Source organism: Thalassophryne amazonica, chromosome 13, assembly GCF_902500255.1.
Source record: "Thalassophryne amazonica chromosome 13, fThaAma1.1, whole genome shotgun sequence".
Classification (NCBI taxonomy): domain Eukaryota; kingdom Metazoa; phylum Chordata; class Actinopteri; order Batrachoidiformes; family Batrachoididae; genus Thalassophryne; species Thalassophryne amazonica.
Window position 1 is genome coordinate 74784620 of NC_047115.1, and position 22420 is coordinate 74807039.

Consider the following 22420-nt stretch of genomic DNA (forward strand, 5'->3'; position numbering starts at 1 on the left):
CATACAATAATTATGAAAAACCCCAACGGTCAAAACGACCCCCTATGAGCAAGCACTTGGCTACAGTGGGAAGGAAAAACTCCCTTTTAACAGGAAGAAACCTCCAGCAGAACCAGGCTCAGGGAGGGGCAGTCTTCTGCTGAGACTGGTTGGGGCTGAGGGAAAGAACCAGGAAAAAGACATGCTGTGAAGGGGGGCAGAGATCGATCACTAATGATTAAATGCAGAGTGATGCATACAGAGCAAAAAGAGAAAGAAACAGTGCATCATGGGAACCCCCCCACAGTCTACGTCTAAAGCAGCATAACCAAGGGATGGTCCAGGGTCACCTGATCCAGCCCTAACTATAAGCCTTAGCGAAAAGGAAAGTTTTAAGCCTAATCTTAAAAGTAGAGAGGGTATATGTCTCCCTGATCTGAATTGGGAGCTGGTTCCACAGGAGAGGAGCCTGAAAGCTGAAGGCTCTGCCTCCCATTCTACTCTTACAAACCCTAGGAACTACAAGTAAGCCTGCAGTCTGAGAGCGAAGCGCTCTAATGGGGTAATATGGTACTACGAGGTCCCTAAGATAAGATGGGACCTGATTATTCAAAACCTTATAAGTAAGAAGAAGAATTTTAAATTCTATTCTAGAATTAAGAGGAAGCCAATGAAGAGAGGCCAACACGGGTGAGATATGCTCTCTCCTGCTAGTCCCCGTCAGTACTCTAGCTGCAGCATTCTGAACCAACTGAAGGCTTTTTAGGGAACTTTTAGGACAACCTGATAATAATGAATTACAATAGTCCAGCCTAGAGGAAATAAATGCATGAATTAATTTTTCAGCATCACTCTGAGACAAGACCTTTCTGATTTTAGAGATATTGCGTAAATGCAAAAAGGCAGTCCTACATATTTGTTTAATATGCGCTTTGAATGACATATCCTGATCAAAAATGACTCCAAGATTTCTCACAGTATTACTAGAGATCAGGGAAATGCCATCCAGAGTAACGATCTGGTTATACACCATGCTTCTAAGATTTGTGGGGCCAAGTACAATAACTTCAGTTTTATCTGAGTTTAAAAGCAGGAAATTAGAGGTCATCCATGTCTTTATGTCTGTAAGACAATCCTGCAGTTTAGCTAATTGGTGTGTATCCTCTGGCTTCATGGATAGATAAAGCTGGGTATCATCTGTGTAACAATGAAAATTTAAGCAATACCGTCTAATAATACTGCCTAAGGGAAGCATGTATAAAGTGAATAAAATTGGTCCTAGCACAGAACCTTGTGGAACTCCATAATTAACTTTAGTCTGTGAAGAAGATTCCCCATTTACATGAACAAACTGTAATCTATTAGACAAATATGATTCAAACCACCGCAGCGCAGTGCCTTTAATACCTATGACATGCTCTAATCTCTGTAATAAAATTTTATGGTCAACAGTATCAAAAGCAGCACTGAGGTCCAACAAAACAAGCACAGAGATAAGTCCACTGTCCGAAGCCATAAGAAGATCATTTGTAACCTTCACTAATGCTGTTTCTGTACTATGATGAATTCTAAAACCTGACTGAAACTCTTCAAATAGACCATTCCTCTGCAGGTGATCAGTTAGCTGTTTTACAACTACCCTCTCAAGAATCTTTGAGAGAAAAGGAAGGTTGGAGATTGGCCTATAATTAGCTAAGATAGCTGGGTCAAGTGATGGCTTTTTAAGTAATGGTTTAATTACTGCCACCTTAAAGGCCTGTGGTACATAACCAACTAACAAAGATAGATTGATCATATTTAAGATTGAAGCATTGAATAATGGTAGGACTTCCTTGAGCAGCCTGGCAGGAATGGGGTCTAATAAACATGTTGATGGTTTGGATGAAGTAACTAATGAAAATAACTCAGACAGAACAATCGGAGAGAAAGAGTCTAACCAAATACCGGCATCACTGAAAGCAGCCAAAGATAACGATACATCTTTGGGATGGTTATGAGTAATTTTTTCTCTAATAGTCAAAATTTTGTTAGCAAAGAAAGTCATGAAGTCATTACTAGTTAAAGTTAATGGAATACTCAGCTCAATAGAGCTCTGACTCTTTGTCAGCCTGGCTACAGTGCTGAAAAGAAACCTGGGGTTGTTCTTATTTTCTTCAATTAGTGATGAGTAGAAAGATGTCCTAGCTTTACGGAGGGCTTTTTTATAGAGCAACAAAATCTTTTTCCAGGCTAAGTGAAGATCTTCTAAATTAGTGAGACGCCATTTCCTCTCCAACTTACGGGTTATCTGCTTTAAGCTACGAGTTTGTGAGTTATACCACGGAGTCAGACACTTCTGATTTAAAGCTCTCTTTTTCAGAGGAGCTACAGCATCCAAGGTTGTCTTCAATGAGGATGTAAAACTATTGACGAGATACTCTAACTCCCTTACAGAGTTTAGGTAGCTACTCTGCTCTGTGTTGGTATATGACATTAGAGAACATAAAGAAGGAATCATATCCTTAAACCTAGTTACAGCGCTTTCTGAAAGACTTCTAGTGTAATGAAACTTATTCCCCACTGCAGGGTAGTCCATCAGGGTAAATGTAAATGTTATTAAAAAATGATCAGACAGAAGGGAGTTTTCAGGGAATACTGTTAAGTCTTCTATTTCCATACCATAAGTCAGAACAAGATCTAAGATATGATTAAAGTGGTGGGTGGACTCATTTACTTTTTGAGCAAAGCCAATAGAGTCTAATAATAGATTAAATGCAGTGTTGAGGCTGTCATTCTCAGCATCTGTGTGGATGTTAAAATCGCCCACTATAATTATCTTATCTGAGCTAAGCACTAAGTCAGACAAAAGGTCTGAAAATTCACAGAGAAACTCACAGTAACGACCAGGTGGACGATAGATAATAACAAATAAAACTGGTTTTTGAGACTTCCAATTTGGATGGACAAGACTAAGAGACAAGCTTTCAAATGAATTAAAGCTCTGTCTAGGTTTTTGATTAATTAATAAGCTGGAATGGAAGATTGCTGCTAATCCTCCGCCCCGGCCCGTGCTACGAGCATTCTGACAGTTAGTGTGACTCGGGGGTGTTGACTCATTTAAACTAACATATTCATCCTGCTGTAACCAGGTTTCTGTTAGGCAGAATAAATCAATACATTGATCAATTATTATATCATTTACCAACAGGGACTTAGAAGAGAGAGACCTAATGTTTAATAGAAATGTTTAAATTGATAATAACAACTGTAGTTTTGTCATTCCCTTAATTCGCCCGTGCTGCAACCAGGTTTTGTCGTCTCCATTCGGTTGTCACAATAAAATAAATACAGAAATACATTTAAAAAATAAAGAAATATGACAGATTAGGCGTGTCTTATTAAATGAGCGAGCAAATATCCACATGTCAAGAATTATTGACATGTGAAAAGAGAATACAGTGGTCCCTCGCTATAACGCCGTTCACCTGTCGTGGCCTCAGAGTCTCGCGGAGTATTTAGTCCAATTTTGCATGCCTTTTTTTTTTACAGTGTTCTGTGTTCTGCGTATCTGTTTATAACAATCTTGTTGCCCAGAAGAGAAAAGAGCGCCAACAACTACTCATAACTGTGTTTGTCACACGGAAACAAACACCTGCTGCAGCGAGATGTGAGTGGGAAAAGGTGCGGCGTCAGGACGCGGAGGCCCGATCTGTGACATACTGGTGAGTCACTATTAATAATTTCTTATGTGTCCAACCTCGTTCGTTGATCGTTAAAATTAATTAGTTCTAAATGCCATCATAATTATTTATAGGAAAACTATTTTTATTTCTCAAACAAATGTTTGGGCCTGAAAACAGTTTGGTATTATTTTCCTACTAAGGTTTGAACTTTGAGAGTGTTTACATGAGAGAAAAGTGATAAAATGTTCATGCCTGATTGAGAAAGTGTATAAACTGTGTAGTGAGGGGTTTTACAGCTTTGAAACGTCTATAATAATTGTAAAAAATAACGCTGACTAGGTCGCGGTTTCGCGTATTACTGGCTATTTTTTAGAACGTAACTCCAGCGATCAATGAGGGACCACTGTAACACTTTATTGATTATATACTACAAAACAATTGATACGACAGCCGCTTTTGATGCTCTATTGGCACGCGTCGTGATTGGTGGAGTTCTTTTTCATTGCCGTCTTTCCGGCTTCCATGTCGTAAAATGAGGGTGTGTCTGAAGCAGAGTCTGAATATTTATGGGCGTGTTTATTATAATTACGATCGTTTCCACCCGCCGCATTTATCAAGATCACGTCAGGCGTACACCAGAAATGGGCAGGTGCGCACTGCTTGATACATGTCACGGCATCTTTGGTGTATTTCAAGTTTACGCCATAAATTTATGCCACAAGTGCGCAACATTGATACATGAGGCCCAGTATATGTATATATATGGGTGTGTGTGTGTGTGTGTGTGTGTGTGTGTGTGCGCGCGCGCGCGTGTGTGTATGTATTGGTCAAATACCATGAACATATAACAAAGGTCATGATGGATAATACAGAAATAGTGAATTTTTTTTAAATAGTTGCACTAAAAGAATAAAACACCACTTAACTAGCTACAGGACAGTTAGTTTTCCCTGCAGTGACAACATTTATTACACACAGCTCTGTGAGCTTCAGCCTAATATTAGTAACAAGGGATTACAAAATGACCAAAAACTTACCAGTCTGTCCTTAGATGTTTTAAATATGTAGTGATGCTCTTTCAATATTTGTTGTAGGTGGAAAATTATTTTTGTTGTTGTCTACTTGCTGCTATGGTTACAATGACACTGTCAACTGTACAAACACTTGTAAAGTGCATTTATGTCCTTTGTGATGGCTTAACGTCACATGACTTTATGACATATGAGCCTTTTGTTGTGTGGCTGGGGTGCCTGGCTGGCTTTTGTTTCTGTCTTCTGTTTTTCCTTCCAGGTGGCATGCGTTCAGGACTGAGTGGCTGATGTGTGGCTGAGTTATTAGGACCTCACCCTGATCACCTGAGGCTGGTCATGTGCAGCTTGTCAGGACTCACAGCTGTGGTGTATCTGTATGGATTGGGGCATGGTTGCATTTAAGTCTGGAGTACACAGTGTGTATTTGCCAGAGACTCGACCTTGTGACCAGACGGGTGAGATCGACGTTTGGAGAACCATCTCATCTTTATGGACGCAGAGACCGTACCAGGTTTGATGCCATGGTCTGTGAAAGAGGAGGGGGTGAGGTCTCACGCTCGTCAGCACACTTCCTGAGGTACTTTAGGTTTTGTGACTAACATGAGTACAGTCAGTAGATGTGGTGTCCCTCACACCTTATTATATTGAGCTGTTATGTTAGTCGTTTAAACAGCTTCCACTGCAGTGGAGAATTGAACTGGGTGTTCCATGCCTGCAGGGTGGGAAGCTGATTGGTGATTAAGCCAGGAAGTGTTTGCTGATTATGTACACCTTTGAGTGGTCTCTCTGTGTGTGGAGTGGTGGACTCACATTATGGTTTCTTCTTTCACAGACTCGGTTGGTCGCGGCCACCTGGGGGGTGTCGGCGGGGTCCTTGGGTCCGAACTGTTCTGGCTCCGGACCGTTTGTGCTGCTGGGAGCGCACCGTTTTTCCACCTCGCCAGACCACGCACTTATTTGTTATTAATGGACAAATTGGAAATGTAAAGTTGTTGAGTTGGGTTGCATATGACAGTGGATTTACACCGGGTGTACATGAACAAGGATTTAAAAACTGGGAAAAAAGGGGAATAACGGCAATATGTACTATAATTAAGGATGGCAATCTGATCAGTTTTCAGGAACTGAAAGACCATCACCAACTGGGAAAACATGATTTCTTCCGGTACCTACAATTTAGAGATTATTTTTTGAAGGAAATACAAAGTTCTCGGTCATCGTATGTCTTGTTATACTGTGTGATTAAAACATACAAAGAGATACAATTCAAGGAAATCTCAGCACTGTATAAAACCTTCAGGGAAAACACATCAACATCAACCATCTATATCAAATCTAAATGGGAGAAGGAGAGAAAAACTAAAATATCACCCACATTAAACTGCTTTTAATGTGGGTGATGTCCTTACAGAAAGGAAATTAAAGAATGAAGTGAGGTCTGAAATAAAAAGGCTAAACTAAGGTATAAAGATAAAACTGAGGCAGAACTGAGCAGTAACAACCTAAGGAAAGCCTGGAATGGAATGAAAACAATGACAGGATTACAGAGGAAGGGGAATGACAAAATTTCATTGCATGGTTTTACTTCAGACAAATTCTGACTTTCAAATCGAAGATAAAATCTGTTTAAGTCATCTGCTAAATCTTGAACTGCACAGACGGGTGTTTTTAAAGATACTTTGTCTACGTCTCCAGCATTTTCTATTGATGTGGATGATGTGGTAAATCTTTTGAAGAAATCTAAAGCTTGTGCGGATCAGCTGAGCAGCATTTTCCACTATATTTTTTCACTGTCTTTTGAGCTGCATAAAGTACCCAAGCTTTGGGAACATTCAGTTATTGTTCCAATAGGAAAGAGAGGCTCCCCCAAAGTACTCAATGATTTCAGGCCTGTAGCTCTGACTTCTTTACTGATGAAGACTTTTCAGAAGATCATCAAGTCTGAAATTTGATTGCATGTTGAACAACAGCTCGACTCATTGCAGTTTGCATACAGAGCTGGCAGAGGTGGAGAAGATGCAGTTGTAACATTATTGCACTTTTTCTTCAGGCATCTTGAGGGGCAGAAGACATGTCAGACTCTTATTCATAGACTTTTCCTCAGTATTCAATACCATCCAACCCTTTCTGCTTGCTGATCGGCTCCTCCATCATTTTAAACTTGATCCTCACCTGATTAGTTGGATAACTGACTTTTTAACTTACAGGTCACATGAGAGTTAACGGTGTTTTTTCTAGTGTGCTCTCCTCTTCCATTGGCTCTCCTCAGGACCAACAGACTGAAAAACTCCTTTGTCCCTCAGGCCATCAGACTGTACAACTCCTCACTCTGGGCAGAGGAGTAACAGGATGACAGAGGACAGGAAGGAGAGGAACAGTAGTAGCCAGTGAACCAGGAGCAATCAGTATGTCTGGTATTTATATTTGTTTGTGTACATTTATATTTGCAAACTTTTTTTTTTACTTTCACGTTTGATACTTTGTGTGCTTCTTACCCTGTGTGCTGTAATACAATGCTGTTAGAACCTGAAGTTCCCTGAGCAAGTCTTCCCAAGTGATCAATAAAGTTGTATCCAATCTAATCTAACGCCAGTAGAGTTCATGCAACAACATTATTATTACTACTACTTTTATATTTGAGCATGAAAAGCAACTGGGTTTTAGTGGATAAAGTTTGTCACAAATTTCGGCGAGCGTCAGTGGCTGTTACTTACAGAAAGCAATTTCCGCAGTCATTTCACACTCTCGGTCGACCCCTTTATTCCATCTTCTCTGAGCTATCTCTCCCCTATGCAAAAACTATGTGCCTTTTCTTCAGGAGTGGCTTCCGTCTGGCCACTCTACCATGCAGGCCTGATTGGTGGATTGCTGCAGAGATGGCTGTCCTTCTGGAAGGTTCTCCTCTCTCCACAGAGGAATGCTGGAGCAGTGACAGAGTGCCATCAGGTTCTTGGTCACGTCCCTGACTAAGGCCTTTGTCCCCCGCACTCTCAGTTTAGACGGGCAGCCAGCTCTACGAAAAGTCCTGGTGGATCTGAACTGGTTCCATTTACGGATGACGGAGGCCACTGTGCTCATTGGGACTTTCAAAACAGCAGAAATGTTTCTGTACCTGTCCACAGATTTATTCTTTGAGACAATCCTGTTTCAGAAGTCTACAAACATTTCCTTTGACTTCATACTTAGTTTGTGCTCTGACATGCACTGTTAACTGTGGGACCTTATATGTAGACAGGTGTGTGTCTTTCCAAATCATGTCCAATTAACTGAATTTACCCCATGTGGACTCCAGTTAAGCTGTAGAAACATGTCAAGGGTGATCAGTGGAAATAGGAGACATCTGAACTCAATTTTGAGCTTCATGGCAATGGCTGTGAATACTCATGTATGTGATTTCTTAATTTTTTTTTTTTTAATAAATTTGCAAAAATCTTTTAAAAAAACAACACACATTGTCATTATGGGGTATTGTTTGTAGAATTTTGAGGGAAAAAAATAATTTCATCAATTTTCGAATTAGGCTGCAACATAAAATGTAGGAAAAGTGAAGTGCTGTGAATACTTTCTGGGTGTACTGTATATGCATTTTAATTCAGTTACTTGTACAGCCCTACTCTGTTCTGTATGTTGGCGTACACTCATGGAATGCTTTATTGTGGAGTATTACGAGTGTGATGCTAGATAACATAATGCAGCTTGTTTATGCAGAGTTTCAAGAAAATACTTGATGTATCATGCGTGAAGTAGTCTTTGCACCAGTGTCATGGTGTATCCACACACAAGCATTCCATCCCAATGTGACATAAACTGTACACATAATATACAGTAAACTCAGGTGCACTGAACTTGAAATTGTAAGAATAATACATGTTGTGTCCCAATGCTCTTCTCTCCTTGCATCTTGCAGTATTATGCACTTCAGATTCTGCAAACAGTTATCAAAACAAGATGGAAAATACGTCCCAAGAACCAGTGTGAGGGTAAATGTGTAGTTTGTGGCATTGCCACTTTAGTATTTATAAAAAAAGAAGCTGAAATTATGTCAATACCTTCTGTTGTGATTTATTTGATGTATCCCTTGAATTCATTTAGTAGATTATAGACTGTGAACTTCGTCACACTTTAGTTTTAGACAGCTGTACAGAGCTCAAAGAAGTCGATATGAAGTGAGTCTGTCATAGGAGCCAGGTGTCTGTATTTGTTTGGATGTACTCATTACTGAAAATTTGAAACAGAAAATAAGGATTGTTTTTTGTCCATTTTCACTCTCTGGTGGCAGAATGCACTTGTTTTGGTTGACAAGGATAAATTGAGCTGTAAATGCACAGTATAGCAGATATCGACTGCAGGAGAAACACTTGTCCTCAGAAACCAGTATTAGTACTTATTGCGTAACCTAATACTTACATTATTGGAGTGGTTGTTTGTTGTTATTTTTTAAGCATTTTATATATATGCACACAAACATTTGTGACTGATAGGGATCATCCTATCTGCCTGTCCATGAGTCTTGGACGTACAACTCCTCCTACCTTTACATCCAGGATCTGTGTCCTTTGAAGTTATGATTCCACTTAAGCTCATGTGGGCATGTTAATCTAAAAATGGGATGGGGTCAGTTGCAGAGCTGATGCTTTACCATCCGTCACCAGAAACCATTTGTGAGTTAAACACTGTTTTCCACTGTACACTCTCTCTGACAAGTGGTCCGAAACAGTTAACTTACCAGAAATCCTTTTGCTTACATTTCTTTTCTCCATACCACAGTGTTGTGTGCCAGGTGCACTCTAGTTTAATGGTAAGGACATGTGCCACTGGTTGAGAACGTGTTTGGACTACTTTCTTGGCCAGGTCACCGTTGTAAAAGAGGCCTTGATCTGAATGGTATTTTGTCTGTTTAAAAAAAGGTTATTTTTATTATTATTACAACCCCAATTCCAATGAAGTTGGGACGTTGTGTAAAATGTAAATAAAAACTGAATGCAATGATTTGTGAATCCTCTTTAACCTATATTCAATTGAATACACCACAAAGACAAGATATTTAATGTTCAAACTCATGAGCCTATTTGTTTTTATGCAAATATTTGCTCATTTTGAAATGAATGCCTGCAACACATTTCAAAAAAGCTGGGACAGTGGTATGTTTACTACTGTGTTACATCACATTTCCTTCTAACAACACTCAAGCATTTGGGAACTGAGGACACTAATTGTTGAAACTTTGTAGGTAGAATTTTTTTCCCATTCTTGCTTGATGTATGACTAAAGTTGTTCAACAGTACGGGGTCTCAGTTGTGGTATTTTGCGCTCCATAATGCGCCACACATTTTCAATGGGTGACAGGTCTGGACTGCAGGCAGGCCAGTCTAGTACCCGCACTCTTTTAATACGAAGTCACTCTGTTGTAACACGTGCAGAATGTGACTTGGCATTGTCTTACTGAAATAAGAAGGGATGTCCCTGAAAAAGACGTTGCTTGGATGGCAGCATGTGTTGCTCCAAAACCTGGATGTACCTTTCAGCATTGATGGTGCCATCACAGATGCGTAAGTTGCCCATGCCATGGACACTAACACACCCCCATACCATCACAGATGCTGGCTTTTGAACTTTGCACTGGTAACAGTCTGGATGGTCTTTTTCCTCTTTTGTCAGGCGGACACAACGTCCATGATTTCCAAAAACATTTTGAAATGTGGACTCATCAGACCACAGCACACTTTTCAACTTTGCGTCTGTCCATTTCAAATGAGCTTGGGCCCAGAGAAGGCAGCGGTGTTTCTTGATGTTGTTGATGTATGGCTTTCGCTTTGCATGGTAGAGTTTTAACTTAAATTTGTAGATGTAGCGACGAACTGTGTTAACTGACAATGGTTTTCTGAATTGTTCCTGAGCCCACGCGTTAAGATCCTTTACACAATGTCGGTTTTTAATGCAGTGCCGCCTGAGGGATCGAAGGTCATGGGCATTCAGTGTTGGTTTTTGACCTTGCCACTTACATGTAGAAAGTTCTCCAGATTTTCTGAATCTTGTGATTATATTATGGACTGCAGATGTAATCCTTAAATTCCTTGCCATTGAACATTGAGAAACATTGTTCTTAAACTGTTGGACTATTTCTTCATGCAGTTGTTCAGAAAGTGGTGATCCTCGCCCCATCTTTGCTTGTGAATGGCTGAGCCTTTTGGGGATGCCCCTTTTATACTCAATCATGACACTCGCCTTTTTCCAATTAGGTGTTCTTTGAGCATTCATCAACTTTTCTAGTCTTTTGTTGCCACGTCCCAATTTTTTTGAAATGTGTTGCAGACATCAACTTCAAAATGAGCAAATATTTGCACAAAAACAAAAAAGTCTATCAGTTTGAACATTAAATATCTTGTCTTTGTGGTGTATTCAATTCAATAGGTTGAAGAGGATTTCCAAATCATTGTATTCTGTTTTTACTTACATTTTACACAATGTCCCATCTTGAATGGAGGTTGGGGTTGTATGTCCATGCCTAATTTAATTAATTTATATTGCGCCAAATCCAAACAAAGTCACCCCAAAGCGCTTCACATGGTAAGGTCACAACTAAGCACATACAGCAGTAAGGAAAAACTCCCTCTGTTGTTTTTTTGAGGAAAAGTTCTTACTTCACAAGTACCATATGAAAGGGAAAATAGATGAGTCTTAATCTGGACTTTAATGACTCCAGAGAATTGGGCTGTTGTATCTCAGCAGGCAGATTGTTCCACAGAACAGACACACAATAACTGAAAGCTCTGCGGCGTGTTGGCTTCTTTTAACCTCAGGGACACATATCCTGCATCCTGAGAATGCTGAACACAGGTCAGTACGTACAGTTTATTTAGCTTGACCAGGTAGAGAGGTGCTAGTCCATGAAGGATTTTTTAAGTTAGTATCTATATTCTTAGCTCTGTATTGTTTCTCAGAACTCGATATGATAAAATACATTGGGTGTCCGGTACTCTATATGTGTCACGATAGTGATACAATTATGTACTTAATATGGCTTATATACATTTTATTTAGATGAATTCATAAGTTATAGTGTCTGGTGTTGGTGTGTAACCCAGCTTTTTAATACTTCAGTTATACTGCATAATATGTGTTGACTTAGTATTTTTTTTTTCCTTTGCAAATTTTCACCTTTTCTGCTTTTACCAAATACTTAATTGACATCACACCCTACTTATTTGTTTGACAAGATCACTAACCTCAAGAGCCTTATTCATTTTTATATTAATGATTTTCCTGACTCCAAATGGCTTGACTTTAAAGCGAGAACCCCAATCACACCCAGTTCTGCCCTCCCTTAGATATCACTTAATAAAACAAAGATATTGCTTCACATCCCATTTTTGTGATGCAGAAAAGTTAAGTTGAAAAGATTTCCTCTCCTTCATTAGTTATTCTACACAAATTTATGGAAGGCATAAAATTTTAAGTTTGATAAATAGGCAAATAGGTTATGACTGGCGAATATTAAACGTATGGGAACTAATGTGGCAGCACCACCTTAGATTAATTCATGAAAAATATTTCCATTAATTTCAGACATTAACAAGCAGCAGTGGCTTTGGAGGCCTCGAGACCTCGGCTTTAAAAGTGGGAAAAATGGTGAGAAAAAAAAGCTCATTTTAAGGTTCATGTAATTTAAACTAACCTCTTAATTTCCATTATGCATATGGATAAGATTGTAACAAACCAATATATGTCCAGCAGGTGGCAGACAGGTATGTGGTATCAGATTATTCTCTGCAGCACTCCAGCTACGTCCAGCAGATGGTAGTGTTCAGCCTGTGGTGATCAGGTCCATGCCATATTACATCAGTGTAATTACTTTCAACCAACATCTAATCATTTTATCCACATTACATTTTAAATTGGTGAGTCAGAAAATGATAACATTTGTTTTTGAGTTTTGTTAACAAACTGAAGGGGATGGATTAATTATGTAGCGCATTAGGATGCCCAGTCAGTGATGATGACCGGGACTTCATGTTCAGAGTTTTCAGAATTGGGCCGCTTCACTGGAATATGAGTGTTAAGACGTACAGGAGTTATTCCTTATTGTTCTGTTGGTTTCAGTTTGTGCTACAGTTCTGCTTTAAGCACATATTTATTTAAGATGTTGATATTTTCATTGTTTTCCACTTCATTTGTCTTTTTAAAATTTTCATTGTTTTCCACTTTCTTTTCATCATTGTTCATGTTCACGCCAGCTTTTGTGCTGTTTGTTTAATTTTATATCAAACTCAACACAATGATATAAAATGTTACTATTTCCCCAGCTCTCCACTGGATCCTGGGTCCTGAGGTGAAGTCACCGTCCTTGCCGGTGCGTGTCGTTGAGGATGTCCTGGTCCGTGAGCAGAACCTGGTCACGCCGGACAAGACTGCATACCTGAAGGAGGTGCTGGCTGTGTCTCCACAGGAGGTAGTCCACGTTGCCCGGCTGACTTTGGGTCAGAGAAACAATGTCTTGTGGAGCATTGCCAGGAAGAACCGGTTGACGGCTTCCAACTTTGGCATGGTGCTGCACGCCACCAGGACAAAGAGGTAGTTTGGTCATGCAATGATTATTATTTTTGCATTTAACCTTCCTGTTGTGTTCGGGTTAAATCTGAGTGATTTAAAACTCAAAACACTCATAAATATTGTGTTTTACATCTGACTGCCTCAAGGCCTCATGATATCCTCCACAATGTGCACTTGAACATATTAAAGTGATGATCACCACTTTATCGAATTTTGAGTGGTTTAGTCAACCTTGTTACATCTGTGGTGTTCCCGGTCAACAGAGACTGCCATAGGAAATGAATGTGTATCCAGATTTTATTCATCCATCAGAGAGAATATACACACACACATATGACTTCATGTTGAGGAGTTTGGTCTCTGGTTTTCCATTTCTTTTTAACATTACGTGTATATTTTAGAATGCATTTTCAGTCTTCATAAAATCTATAAAGTGCAATATCATGTTTGTCCAAGAAACACATCTTTCGCCTCTGGATTCTCAGAGGTTATGTGTGGGTTGGGCAGGCTTTGTGGGTGCAGCCAGTGGCAGTAGCAAAAGCAGAGGGGTGACAACGTTGATTCGTAAACATTTACAGTTGAAATACCTCAAACAGTGTAAAGATGATGCCGGGAGGATGTTGCTGATGCTGTGTGAGATTGAAGCGAATACAGTAACTTTAGCCAATGTATATGCTCTGAATATTGACGATCCACTTCAGGAAAAAAATAATTGATATGGGGCATTATCCAGTTATCTTGGGGGGAGATTTTAATGAGGTTATGGATCCACTCCTCAACCGAAGCTCTAGACTGGTACACGTTTCTAGGGCCCACACTGCTCTTAAAGGGGTATCCGAGGCATGTGCTTACAGATGTTTGGTGGTTGCAAAATCCTTCTGGGAGGGATTATACCTTTTTCTCTTCACCCCATCACTCCTCGAGAATAGATTTTTCCTGGTGTCCCAATCACTGATGTTGGCTGTTGCATCCATCTAGTACTATTGGCAACATAATTCTCTCAGACCACAGCCCTGTCTACCTCCACGTTTGCTTTCAATGCTACCATTAGGACCCCTAGGTGGAGACTAAACGCCAGCCTTCTATTAGATGAAAATTTCAAAGAGTCTCTTCGGTCTCAAATTAATCTGTATATAGAAATCAATGTGCCCAGTGCCCCTTCAGCTGGAGTGCATGGGAGGCATTAAAGGCCTTTTTAAGAGGGCACATTTTTCACATGCTTCCTTTAAAAAGAGAGAGAGAGCCTCGCCAAGCTCCAGAATCTTGAACAACAGATTGAAATCACTGAATCTAGTTTTAAAAGGGAATCCTCTTTATCAAACTTGAACAAGTTGACTAAACTGAAATATGAATTTAATGCAATACTGTCACAAAAAGTAGAATTTTCTTTATTTCGCATGAGACAGAAGTATTCTGAAGAAGGTGATAAAGCAAGTAGGCTCCTGGCAAGATAGATTAAACAGAGGGAAGCCATGACCACTATCTCGGCCATTAAAGATGGTGATGGACAGCTCCTTTTTGAGCCTAAGAAAATTAATGCAACATTCAGTAACATCTATAGGGACCTGTACAGCCCGGAGTCAAATGCTTCAGAGAATAAGAAATTTTCTGCTACCCCTAAATCTTCCCATAGTCACAGCTGATCAGCTCGAGTATCTGGACTCACCCATTACTATTGAGGAAATAGTTGAGGTTATTAAACATCTTCTTTCAGGTAAGGCTCCAAGTCTAGACGGCTTTACAGCCGAGTTTCTATAAATCATTTCCTGATGAATTGGCACCTTTATCCTGAACACCTACAACGAATCCTATCAAAAGGGAATGCCTCCACCTTCTCTATTGGAGGCCATTTTTACTCTCATTTTGAAAAAGATAAGATGCCTCTGATTGTAAAAGTTATCCCGACCAATAACTTTGACCTCTTATGACAGTAAAATTTTATCTAAAGTTTTGGCCAGTGCGATCAGATCGAGTGATAACCTCTCTTATCCATGCGGATTCAGGTTGGATTTATATGTTCACGCTCTTCTGCGGATAACATTAGGAGGCTGATTGACATCATGGTGGGCAGTTCAGGGTAGTCAGTCTCCTGTGGCCGCGATCTCGTTGGATGCCGAAAAGGCATTCGACAGAGTTGAATTCCGATACTTATTCACAACTCTGAATGCTTTGCATTGACTGGATTAGGCTTATATACGCTCACCCCAAGGCTTCTGTTCCTTACAAATGGTATCATAGGGTCCTCCATTTTAACTAGGTCGAGGCATCAGGCAGGGGGACCCCCTTTTCCCTCTTCGCCCTGGCCCTCGAATCATTGGCAGTTGCCATACTTTGGGAGCCCAAATTTCCAGGTGTAAGGTAGGAGGCGACGGTCATAAACTTATGTTGTATGCCGACTACATTCTTCTTTTTGTATCGGACCCAGAGCATTCCTTTTCCTCTCTGTTCACAATAATTAACACCGTTTTCAGATATCTCTTGGTTTAAAGTAAATTGGACCAAGTCAGAAGCCCTTCCTCTAACTTGCTCCTGCCCTGAGACCCTTTTTCCAACTAGCTGTTCTTTTGGCCACAGAAGGGTTTTATGTATCTTGGTATGTCTTCCCACTGCAGTTGTCAGACTTGATAAAAATAATTTTGAACCTCTACTAAGTGGGATGAGAGCTGATGTTGACCGCTGGTTCTCAGCTTTATCTCTCTATGTGAGGGAAAGGTAATATAATAAAAATGGTCTGTACACCCAAGTTTAACTACCTTTTACAACACTTTACCTGTCCATGTTCCTTTGAACTATTTCAAACAATTTGATCAACTTTGTAATTCATTATTTGCAGCATTAAGAAACCTAGCGTAACTTGAGAAAACTACAGAGACCAGTGGACAGAGGTGGACTTGGGATGCCTAATTTACTCCATTATCACTATGCCTTTTCTCTCAGGCACTTGGCACATTGGTTTTTACCCCCTGAGAAAGCACCCCCTTGGTTCTACCTTGAGAGCATAGCTTGTTTACCCTTTAGACTGCTCAATAGTCAATCAACTAATCTTGGCCTTCATAACCAGTCGCACCCTATTCTGTCTCACTTGAAAGGAGCATGGAAGAAAATGTCCAAAATTTTTTAATTTGACCCCCACCTCAATCAGTCTGCTGGTATTTGGCATAATCCAAAACTTCGCATAGCTAAGTCGCCATTTTTTTTTGGAAGTCCTGGTTTGAAAAAGGTATAAAAGTGTTGGGGAATTTATATGACAATAATGTATTGAAATGTTTTGGAAAAACTCGCGCAGGATTAATTTACCCCGGCAGGATTTTTTGGAAATATTTACAATTGCGACATCTGGTGGTAAATACACTGGGCTCACCCACAAAGCCCCCCTCATGCTGTGACCTTGGAGAACATTAAAAGGTTTTGGACATGGACACGAGGCCTCAGTTCTACTATAAAATGTTATTGTTATCCGCAGATCTTAATATACTGTCCCTTAAAAGAACTGGGAAATTGATTTAAATCTGTGTTTTACAGAAGAGGAGTTGTGTAGAATTCTTAAGAATATGAAAAAATTATCACGGGTATTATGATCTGGATTGGTTCAATTTAAAATCCTAAACTGCATATACTGGATGCCTTCGAGGTTGCATGAAGTGGGATTAGCTGACTCTGACACCTGTTGAGAGTGCCAGCACAACAGTGGCTCACTTTTGCATATGCTCTGGGAATGTCCTAAAGTTCAGTTACGCTGGTCTTCTGTTCAGACTGTTGTGGAGAAAGTTGTTGGTCAGGGCATTCTCTTTTTGAACAGGCTTTATGTACTAGGAGATCCTTTTGAGTCATTTGCCCTCTTCTCTTGCGCAGTGGGTACAAACAGCCATCATGCTGGGGAGAAAACTTTTAGAGAGTGGAAGGCCCCATTGATACCTGCTTCTCCCAGTGGCACACCTCACTTGGACAACTGGCAGCATTTGAAAGGTTATCGTACAGACTGTTGATAGAATAGATGATTAGAATGACAAATGGGCCCATACTTCTCCTACACAGGTCAATGATGTTTCCAACTCAGGAGGTTGACCTTTATTAGTTATGCCTGCTGTAACCTGGTAAAAGTGTATGGTTGGCAGCTTTTTATTTTTTGTTTTATATTTTAATTTGTTTTATATTGTCTATGTTTTCAGTGTTTGCATACACAACTGGCTTAAGGTGTGACATGGTATAATTTGTATGTCTTATTTTGTTAAAATGTGAAGTTCAAGTCATAAAAAAGAATTGCATTTTCAGTGCCTATTTGTATTTTCAAGGCAGTATTCATGTTAACTGCTATGCTGAGAACATTGTTCACAGCTAAAAACAGTCTTAAATAAAAAATGGTGGTGATTAACAGTTTTTGTATTAATTTGAGAGCAGTTAAAACAGACTGGTCAAATTTGACCAGGAACACAAGTAAGGGGTAGAGGTGAACACAACAGGAGGGTTAACATAGATATTTTCCAGTCACAGAATCACTAATTCGGTGAAGAAGCACCTGCTGTCCCTTGTACAACCTGGAGGCCGTACGGAAGTGTCGCTTGGGGCATCAACCATGAGGACCGGGCCATAAAGGACTACATGGGCCTTGTGCTGTTGTCGAACCTACTGGTACATGTTTTTCTTTTCTTTTTTGTATCTCAGCCATGTTTTGTGGAGTATTACCATGCTTCAAATTGATTTTGACCTTTTGTTGGTTATTTTTGTCATTTAAGACTGGTTCAGTCTGAGTACCTTTCCGTTTGGGCATGAATGAGTTTGCGTCAGTTGCCATGTGGTACGGTCTTAAATGACCGTTCGTAAGGCCCAGCCCACCACAGGTTAAATTATTGTCATACTGTCATTTGGAATTAAGCCAAGACATAAAATTGTTAACTTCAAGAGAAATAATTTTGCAATGTTTTTGCATGACTCTGGCGTTCTGGGCGCCTCTCTGGATGGTATTGTGGTGACGCCACCATCGGTCCCTGTCCATTTCCAAGATGGCGTACAGACTGTCCAGCAGCCAGACATCGTTTAGGTCAAATGTCCCTACACAGCCAAAGAGTTAACTGTTTTTGAGGCAGTAACATCTCGAAAGGGACTTCTATCTTGGTAAGGTTACAGTTGATACTACCCTTTGTTAATTATCGTAACTTATTTGTATCTGCCTACTATCTAGAATTTAACAACAGAGGCCTGTCAATGAAGAACACCCACAGTTACTATGACCAGATCCAAGGGCCATTCCATGTTTTGGGCAAACAATGCTGCAACCTAATTGTTTGGACAACCAAAGAGCTCCAAGTTCAAATGTATCATATACCGTGACAAACTGTTTGGTGAAAAGATGCAATTCTTGATACATTTTGTCAACTGCATAAAAATTAAAATGGCAATTTATTGTTTGGTTATGTCTAAAGAATTTAAATGACTGGTTGGAAAAAAAAATGCTCCACGGGGTTCTGTTTGTCCCTTTTTGTTACAATATCCTCTCTAATGATCTGTTGTCATGCTGACACTGCAACTTGTTGTGGTACAAGTGTCTAAGAAAACCATTACAAAACTCTAACAGTTTACAAATGTCATGCTAGAATGGTTCTGTGCACATTTCATGCAAGCAAACCATGATAAATTTCAATATATTTTGTATGGTAAAAATCACCAACAGTCTATAACTATTTATGGTACAACTATTGACTGTAACACAATTTTCAAGTTACTCTGTGTTCATATTGATTCTCAGTTCAAGTGTAATGCTCATGTTGCAGAAACATGTAAAAACGTGTGTATCTTTTCTCAGTTTTTTGTGCTGGGCTGCCCCACCTGGACATCTCATCTTAAAAAATGTGCTGTAAAAATGTCATTTCTTCTTCTGCTGTAATGTAGTGATGTTCATGTGTCAAATACATATAAATGCTTTTTGGAGATCAGCGAAGCTCAAGTTTCCTTTACTGAACAAATGCCACCATCCCAATACTGCAATAACCCTCAAAGATTTATATTAGAGCAGCTTCACCCTTCTACACAGCTTCAACAATTCGTGTGCTCAGTTCCCAAACGCTTATTGAGTGTTGTTAGAAGGAAAAGTAATATAACACACTGGTAAAAATACCACCGTTCCAGCTTTTTTTGAAATATGTTACATGGCATCTATTTCAAAATGAGCAAATATTTGCACAAAAACAAATAGGTTCATCAGTTTGAACATTAACTATCTTGTCTTTGTGGTGTATACAATTGAATATACGTTGAAGAGGATTTGTAAATCAGTTTTCCGTTTTTATTTACATTTTACACAACGTCCCAACTTCATTGGAATTGGGGTTGTAATAATAATAAAAATAACCTTTTTTTAAACAGATAAAATACCATTGAGATCGAGGCCTCTTTTACAACAGTGACCTGGCCAAGAAAGTAGTCCAAACACGTTATCAACCAGTGGCACATGTCCTTACCTTTAAACTAGAGTGCACCTGGCACATAACACTGTGGTATGGAGGAACGAAATGTAAGGAAAAGGATTTCTGGCAAGTTAACTGTTTAGGGCCACTTGTCAGAGAGAGTGTACAGTGGAAAACAGTGTTTAACTCACAAACAATTTCTGGTGACGGATGGTAAAGCATCAGCTCTGCAACTGACCCCATCCCATTTTTAGATTAACATGCCCACATGAGCGTAAGTGGAATCATAACTTCAAAGGACACAGATCCTGGATGTAAAGGTAGGAGGAGTTGTACGTCCAAGACTCATGGACAGGCAGATAGGATGATCCCTATCAGTCACAAATGTTTGTGTGCACAGATACAAAATGCTTAAAAAATAACAACAAACAACCACTCCAATAATGTAAGTATTAGGTTACGCAATAAGTACTAATACTGGTTTCTGAGGACAAGTGTTTCTCCTGCAGTCTATATGTGCTATACTGTGCATTTACAGCTCACTTTTTCCTTGTCAACCAAAACAAGTGCATTCTGCCACCAGAGAGTGAAAATGGACAAAAAACAATCCTTATTTTCCGTTTAAAATTTTCAGTAATGAGTACATCCAAACAAATACAGACACCTGGCTCCTATGACAGACTCACTTCATATCGACTTCTTTGAACTCTGTATAGCTGTCTAAAACTAAAGTGTGACGAAGTTCACAGTCTATATTCTGCTAAAATAATTAAAGGGATACCTACCTTTTATGGGGGAATACATAAACTGAATCACAAAGCAGGGGTGGTGGTCAAGTGGTTAATGCGCTTGGTTTCAGTTCGGAAGGTTCTGGGTTCAAATCCCACCTCTGCCACATTTCTCCATGTCATGTGGAGTTGTGTCAGGAAGGGCATCTGGCGTAAAACCTGTGCCAAATCAACATGCAGATCACCTTGGATTTGCGTGTGGCGACCCGAGTGCAAACAAGGGAGCAGCCGAAGGGACTTACTTACATAAATAAATCACAACAGAAGGTATTGACATAATTTTCAGCTTCTTTTTTTATAAATACTAAAGTGGCAATGCCACAAACTACACATTTACCCTCACACTGGTTCTTGGGAAGTATTTTCCATCTTGTTTTGATAACTGTTTCCAGAATCTGAAGTGCATAATACTGTAAGATGCAAGGAGAGAAGAGCATTGGGACACAACATGTATTATTCTACAATTTCAAGTTCAGTGCACCTGAGTTTACTGTATATTATGTGTACAGTTTATGTCACATTGGGATGGAATGCTTGTGTGTGGATACACCATGACACTGGTGCAAAGACTACTTCACGCATGATACATCAAGTATTTTCTTGAAACTCTGCATAAACAAGCTGCATTATGTTATCTAGCATCACACTCGTAATACTCCACAATAAAGCATTCCATGAGTGTACGCCAACATACAGAACAGAGTAGGGCTGTACAAGTAACTGAATTAAAATGCATATACGAGGTGTATTAGAAACTAACTGCAGTTTTATAAAAAAAAAAAACTATGTATTTGAATCACGTGCGATTACACCAGACATGCTTGAACCTTCGTGCGCATGCGTGAGTTTTTTCACGCATGTCGGTGACGTCATTCGCCTGTGGGCAGGCTTTGAGTGAGCACTGGTCCAGCCCTCTCGGCTGAAATCCTTTGAGACGCTGCTGGAGACGGCGCGCGTTGCTTTATCAAAATTTTTTCGGGACCTGTGAGGGATATCCGAGTGGACACTATTCGAGAAATTCTGCTGGTTTCCTAATTTAAGGCTCTGTTCACCCAGGTCGTCGTCAGAGAACAGAGAAGTTTCAGAAGAAGTCGGCATGAGGAGTTTATGCGGACATTCCACTGTTAAAGGAGATTTTGTAATGAAAGAACGTGTGGGCAAATTCGCCAAGTCGGTTCCGTGACGACGACGCAAATCCTTCTGCGCCGCGACAGGAAAAACACCTCCATGTTGAAAACCATTTGTTGATGGATTTCATCAAGTGAGTATCTGAGAAATTGTTTAACAGCTGGGCATGTTCCAACTTGTCCGTTAAGGTTTCCAAAGGAGGTGTTTTTCCTGTCGCGACCCCCCCTCCGGCCCGACATGCGAATCTGCCTGCACGTTCTTTCATTAGAAAACTCCTTTAACAGTGGAATGTCCGCATAAACTCCTCATGCCGAACCTCTTCTGAAACTTCTCCTGTTCTCTGACGACGACCTGGGTGAACAGAGCCTGAAATGTGGAAGTTTTCAGCTTGAAACAGCGAGACGCCGCCGCCTTCGGAGCGCAGATCGCCATCAGGCGCCGTGGGCGCCTTAAAGCGACACTTTACACACCAAAATCTCTCATCAGCCGTAAAATTTTCACCGAAAACTAGCTGAATTTATCGAATGGTGTCCACTCAGTTGTGCCTTACAGTTTTTGAAAAAATTTTGATCAAACAAAGCAGCAGTCTCTGAGCCATTCCTAAACAATGAAAAAAATCGACACGAGGGTGGGCGACTCCTCACTCAAAGACTGCCCACAGGCGAATGACGTAACCGACAGGCGTGAAAAAACTCTCGCATGCCCACGAGGGTTCAAGCATGTCTGATGTAATCACACGTGATCCAAATCCATCTGGTTTTTGAAAAAATAATAAAGGTTGGATACTTTTCTAATAGACCTCGTACAGTACACCCAGAAAGTATTCACTAGCACTTCACTTTTTCTACCATTTTGTTATGTTACAGCCTAATTCCACAACT

The 22420-nt window shown here is 40.0% G+C and overlaps 1 long non-coding RNA gene across 1 annotated transcript; it reads left to right on the forward strand.

Moving 5' to 3' along the window:
* The first annotated feature begins 1823 nt into the window (after positions 1-1823).
* On the forward strand, positions 1824-19390 carry LOC117523637. The gene is made up of 3 exons (XR_004564563.1): positions 1824-1834; positions 1905-1909; positions 19233-19390. It is a non-coding gene; the product is annotated as an uncharacterized LOC117523637 (long non-coding RNA).
* Positions 19391-22420: the final 3030 nt, after the last annotated feature.